The sequence below is a fragment of the Pleuronectes platessa genome, chromosome 19 (genome assembly GCF_947347685.1).
Source record: "Pleuronectes platessa chromosome 19, fPlePla1.1, whole genome shotgun sequence".
NCBI classification, from domain to species: domain Eukaryota; kingdom Metazoa; phylum Chordata; class Actinopteri; order Pleuronectiformes; family Pleuronectidae; genus Pleuronectes; species Pleuronectes platessa.
This window is the reverse complement of record NC_070644.1, coordinates 1,907,670-1,913,430: the sequence shown is the minus strand read 5'-3', so window position 1 is coordinate 1,913,430 and position 5,761 is coordinate 1,907,670. Positions and strand designations below refer to the sequence as shown.

The window sequence follows — 5,761 nt, the reverse complement described above, 5'->3', positions numbered from 1 at the left end:
TTTATCTGTTGGCAAGAGACACTCATTTTTATATCTTACCCCCACCCTCAGGTGAACATACACTCTTCGCTTGTTGCCAAACTGTTCAAACTTGGACTCATCAGTCCACAACACTTTATACCAATCTTCCTTTGTCCATTTCTTGTGTTCTTTTGCAAATTTCAGGCGTTTCACTCTATTTTTCTCTCTCAGTAATGGTTTCTTTGCTGCTATTCTGCCAACAAGTCCTTCTTCTCCCAGTTTCCGTCGCACAGTTCTTGAAGACACTGTTGCACCATCAGTCATTGTGGTGTTGATCTCATCTCATCATTTTCTACCTCTTTCCTTTCGGTTCTGGTGTGAATTGGTGGCATCATGGCGGTCTAAAGTGTACTTTACAGTGCTTGGACTGCATCTCAAGTCCTTGGCTATGCGGCGGTAACTCCAGGCAGCATCAAAAAGGGCCTTAATTCGAGCCCGTTGCTCACTCGTTATCCTCGTTTTTGTAAGGAAAATTACCTAAATCTCCTTATGATGGCTCTATTCTATGGTTTATAGAGCCTAATTGATGACTTTGTAAATATTTCAATCGTTTAATGGGTATTTTAATGGCCAATTCAACAAAAACAAATGAAACCTCTTAAATATGCTGTGTTCTAATAATTTTGGCCACCATATACACACACACAATAGAATACATGTCATTATGTTAACGGGTATATATATATGTATATGTGTGTATTGTACACTGGGGGCTCCACACACTCCCCACACCCACATCACCCCCCAGGGGCTGCTCAGGCTCATAAATTCAATATTTCTAAAATCCTGGTTCTGGCCACGCAACTGGCTTCACTGAATGTGGAGCTGGTGTAGTGTGCAGGGCCGATCCCACAGGAAGAAGCCTCTTTGTGTAACACAGGCTGAACAGAGCTCTGAAATAGAAGCTGCCTGCTGCCTCTGTCTCCGGAGCGGAGTATACTGCGCAGCTGCTTCGCTTACACCCCCGGCGCTGTACCGTGGCACTGCTTTTTGCCCACAAAAACACGTGGGTGTGCACACACGCACGCATCTATGTACAGAGCACTGAATACCATCAGCAGACGCAGCCAACGTCTGTGGAAGCAGACACAACACCGACAGCACCGGGCAGGTGAGTGAAGCTCTGTCTTATTCCGCTCTGTTTTCCAAACCGAGTCGCAGTCAGCTGGTTTTACAGATGTTCCACAGAGGCGACAGGCAGCAGCTGTTACAGCACTTCACCGAGGCTCAGACACTGGGAGGCAATGGGCTGGGGAAGATACTGGGAGCGTGTTTGGATCACAGCAATTAAAACAGGAGATAACTTATCAACGACCATTTCACCTGCGCCCAAAACATCTACTGTTTCAGAGTGCGGATGATTCATCTGGCTATAAGATGTTAATTGGTCGGGTTGGGATCGATAGATTGAAAATCTAAAGAAAGCATGAGAACATAAGGTTCGCTCAATTAGTTGTTTAGGCCAGAGAATATTTTTCATTTGTGTTTCCTCTATGTTTAGGCTGACAAACAAAATCAGACATATAGGAGAGAGATCCCTTGATTGGACAGAGAAAAGTAAAGTATTAGCTTGTTGAATTGCAACGTGTTTTTTTACTTAATATCAAATGTTGTGACAGTTAAGTGCTTAATGATCCAAATATATAAAGCAATAGAGTAATTTTCATCAAAATCAACAGAAAAAAACTGTTTTATTTTCCAAGCAAACACATTTTTCTTAATAAATGTGATCAAATCTAGCACCACCGAAATAACTGTCACTGTACTATACACTAATGTCCACTGATAAGTTAATCAGTATGATGATATAAGAAGCTTCATCTACAAATAAACAATTATAAATATTAACATTGGAACCTTTATTCACAGACCTATACATTTTCATGTAGATTTAGTGTTTTCAAATGTGTTATGGGTGATTGGATTTCACAAACAGACAGAGCTTGAGGACAAGACAGTAAAGTGTAAATGCATCTGAGTTACACTGGGGACAGATTTTGATCTATTAGATCAAACCAATCCAAAGGTCCTTAGGGACCCATTGTGACCACAAAAATGTGTAAACTCAAATTTGTTGTCAATCCACATTCAATAAAAACATTAGCTGAAAAAAGAATCATATGCAGATGACCCAAGCCAGTGGTGGATGGCACCATCTACCATCAGGTTAAATCCTCTGTCCTTGTGTTAACTGTTCATTTATCTCTTGTTATAAAACTAGAATCATAGAATTTCTACATAATAATCTCTATAGCTGTTTAATTATTCTGCACCCAATGATATGCTTTTTGGAAATGTTAACTCTCTCCATGATAGTAAGTGAGCGGTGTACAGGTGCTTACACAGTCCGATTCATCAGTTAAATACCCGAGAAATCTTCGACAACAGAAAGCGGTCGTCATGACCTTCCATGTTGAGCTGCTCGTTACTGACAACTTCATCAAAAGGGCGTAAAAGCACCTTCAGTGCTTTAGGCCTCTGTAAAAGTCAATCAAAATTCACAACAAATCCCTTCACGGCTTTGCATTTTTATTATGAGGAATTAAATAAGTCTTGCATGTATTTCATTGTCTTTAGAGTATCAAAAGTAATCACAAAGCAAAATCCTGTCAGAGTGTACAAACACTCATGATTGCAATTTTTCAGTAGCCAATTTTAGCTGACTTACACATTAGTTAGTTGAAGAATAAATTAAAATGTTAATAATAGATCAGTGCAGTTCTATAAGAGTTTTTCCTATGCAGCGTTTTTTATTTGAAGTGAGAAATTTCAATTCTAATAATTAATGCCACAGTATGTTTCCATGGCAAGTCCTGTGAAAAGATCAATAGCTTTAACTTTAGGACCAGACTTCTATGTGTGTTTGTGTATGTTGATGTCGATGTGTTACTCATATTGACACACAGTCACATTATGGGGACTTGTCATCCTTGTGGGGAAAATTTTTAATGCACTTGACATTTTTTGAGATCCTGAAACATTTTACCTCTTTTCTTTTAGACTGGTGTAAAGCCAATTATTAAAAACAAATGTAAGTTTTGGTTTTATATCTTTTGCTTCTTCTGCTTTGCCTTTTTAAACGAAGGGGTTTGGTAATATAACCTCTGAGCTTGATTTATAGAACATTTAATTCCCTAAATAAATTATTAAACGCATGGGGAAAATACCTTGTTTAATGGCAGTTTAAAGTATGTTCTGATTGATGAGTGATAAAAGGACATGTCCATATTCCTCTTTTTGAGCTTTATGCAAAATTGGCACATATTTAAAGCTCTGGTTGGTAAATCTTGTAATGATTGCTAATCAGGCTGCACCCCTCCCATCAGAAGCCGACTTTTCTGTGAATTGCTCGCCAACGTCTGTGCTTTAGCAGTTTGTGAAGTAACCCTTTCTGGCTTGTGAAGACTCCAGTCATGTGCGGTGAAAGCATCAGGCCGGGGGCATGAAGGAGAGCAAGTTTGTTGGTGACAGACAGCTACTCCAGCCAATCATTTCGTCCGGTCATTTTATTAAATAACCTGTGAGGGCCACAGATGAAGAAACACAAGTTTTTTTAATTTTCTTTGTCAAATTACTTCATTCAATAAAGTGTTTCAGAAACAAATAACGAACAATTTAACTACTTTATGTCTAATATTTGATGCAAGGGTAATAACCACTCTGTGAAACAAGATACACTACACACACACATTACCCTTTTATGGTAATTCCATCGCTTGGAGTAAAATACTATTTCATAGCCATTCATAGATCCATGCAGGCATTTGTAGATTTTGTCTGTACTTGTACAAATCTCAATACACATGGAGATTTCCTACACATTTACAAATTATTAGGCACAGATTATGAACCCACATTTGCAGATTCCTTTACGAATCATACATCATGGCAGCATTTGCGGTTCTTTTACAAATCTGTGTACACACATACTCAGATACAGGGCGGCTGTGGCATAGAGTGGTCGTCCTCCAACCTGAAGGTTGGCGGTTCGATCCCCAGTCTGACCCATCTGCATGCCGAAGTGTCCTTGGGCAAGATGCTGAACCCTGAATCGCCCCCCATAGAATAACAAAGTGCTGGGATAGATGCACTGTATGAATGTGAGTGTGAATGGGTGAATGTAAAACTGTACTGTAAAGCGCTTTGAGTGGTCATCATCAGACTAGAAAAGCGCTATATAAATACAAATCAATTTACCATTTACCATACAGTTGCTCAGACTACAAAATTGGTCACATTAAGTAGAGCAGATGAATGAGATAAATCAGCCATGCCTTTCTTCAGGGCTGTTCACGCATTGACAATAAAAGCATACTTCCCTCTATTTGTTTTTCATGCAGCTTAAAGTCGTCACATAGGCTATCGTGAGAGGTTGTTGTTAATCTTAGCTGCCTTTTCGAAGCCTTGTTTAATATTAAGCTGTGTTAGTTCCTGTGTTCTGCCAATATGTTTTTGCATAGAACATAGTTCCCAAAGTCTTTATAAATCTGGACAATATCCACACTTCTACCATAAATGAGTGTTGGAGGACTATGTTTTGCTGTGTTTATGGTCTCTTTAGTTCTTGATACATTTTAAAGTTAAAGATCTGTGGCACCAGTCTCCACATTTATGCATTATGGCCACCAAACTGTCCCTCGAGATACATAATCATTTCATGCAAGGGATCCAGTGATTCCCGCCGAGAGAGCAGTAAGGCCTGGCTCACTCCTCTAACTTTGGATGTGGAGATCAATTGGAAGCACACACTTCCTCCAAGTCAAGTTTTCATTTTGGAAGAAGATATGTTTAGCTAATCTGCAGTTACAGAGAAATATTATGACTCATCTGATGTCATTGTTGTGTCCATCTAAATCTAAGTCCTCTAATCTATTTCTATTCTTTTATTACATTTTTTGTTCTCCACCTCCTGGGGGAAATATCTGTTTCACCGCTAAATGCTACGTTGTATATCATAATGTCCACTAGCTGCTCTCTGACTGTGTCTGCTTGATGTGTCCTGCTGTAAAGGTAGTGGATAGTGACTTTATCAGATTTTGTTTGAGGAAAACAGGATTTGACTGTGCCATAGTATGTCTGTGGAGATTCTCAGTGATCCAGGTCATGGTATATCCAAGAGTTAAAAACAGGTCAACTGGACTTGGTTGAGATTCTCTGAGATGTTTCATCTCTTATCCAAGAGAGAAGAAATTAGCGTATTAGCACTTGGATACTGAAACAGAACTGACATTTGTTGTGTGTACAAAAATTGATCAGTGACTACAAAGACAGTAGAAGGCTTCAGAGTTGGTGGTAACTCTTTACAAAAAGCACATTTCACATTAAACAGTCATTTGGTCTATGTTATTATAAAATTATTGGTTTGGATGGCTTAAATATAAAATATAAAAGTGTTGTGATTCGCTGAATTTGAATATGTAATGTTATTGAACATGATGTATGTCTTATGGCACTCACAGGATATTGATCTGTTGCAGATGGAGAATATGAGTACGTGTCGTTAAGATGAATTTGCACTTTTTGTGAAAGGGTGAAATTAATGTTTTTATCCACTGCATTTATTTGTTCTGAGAAGGCTTGAACTTCCTGTGTTTTGATTTTGATCCAGGTGTCATCAACATATCTGTACCAATGGCTGGGAGAAGTTCCTGTCATTAAGGGTACTGTCTTGCAGGAGACATTTCTTTGCCACCTCGATTTGCTTCTGTTTTGGGGATGCATGTAACAAGTAAAATGACAT

At 38.9% G+C, this 5,761-nt stretch overlaps 1 long non-coding RNA gene across 1 annotated transcript; it reads left to right on the top strand.

Moving 5' to 3' along the window:
• The first annotated feature begins 997 nt into the window (after positions 1 to 997).
• On the top strand, positions 998 to 3,554 carry LOC128425388 (uncharacterized). The gene is made up of 3 exons (XR_008333116.1): positions 998 to 1,132; positions 3,022 to 3,052; positions 3,348 to 3,554. It is a non-coding gene; the product is annotated as an uncharacterized LOC128425388 (long non-coding RNA).
• Positions 3,555 to 5,761: the final 2,207 nt, after the last annotated feature.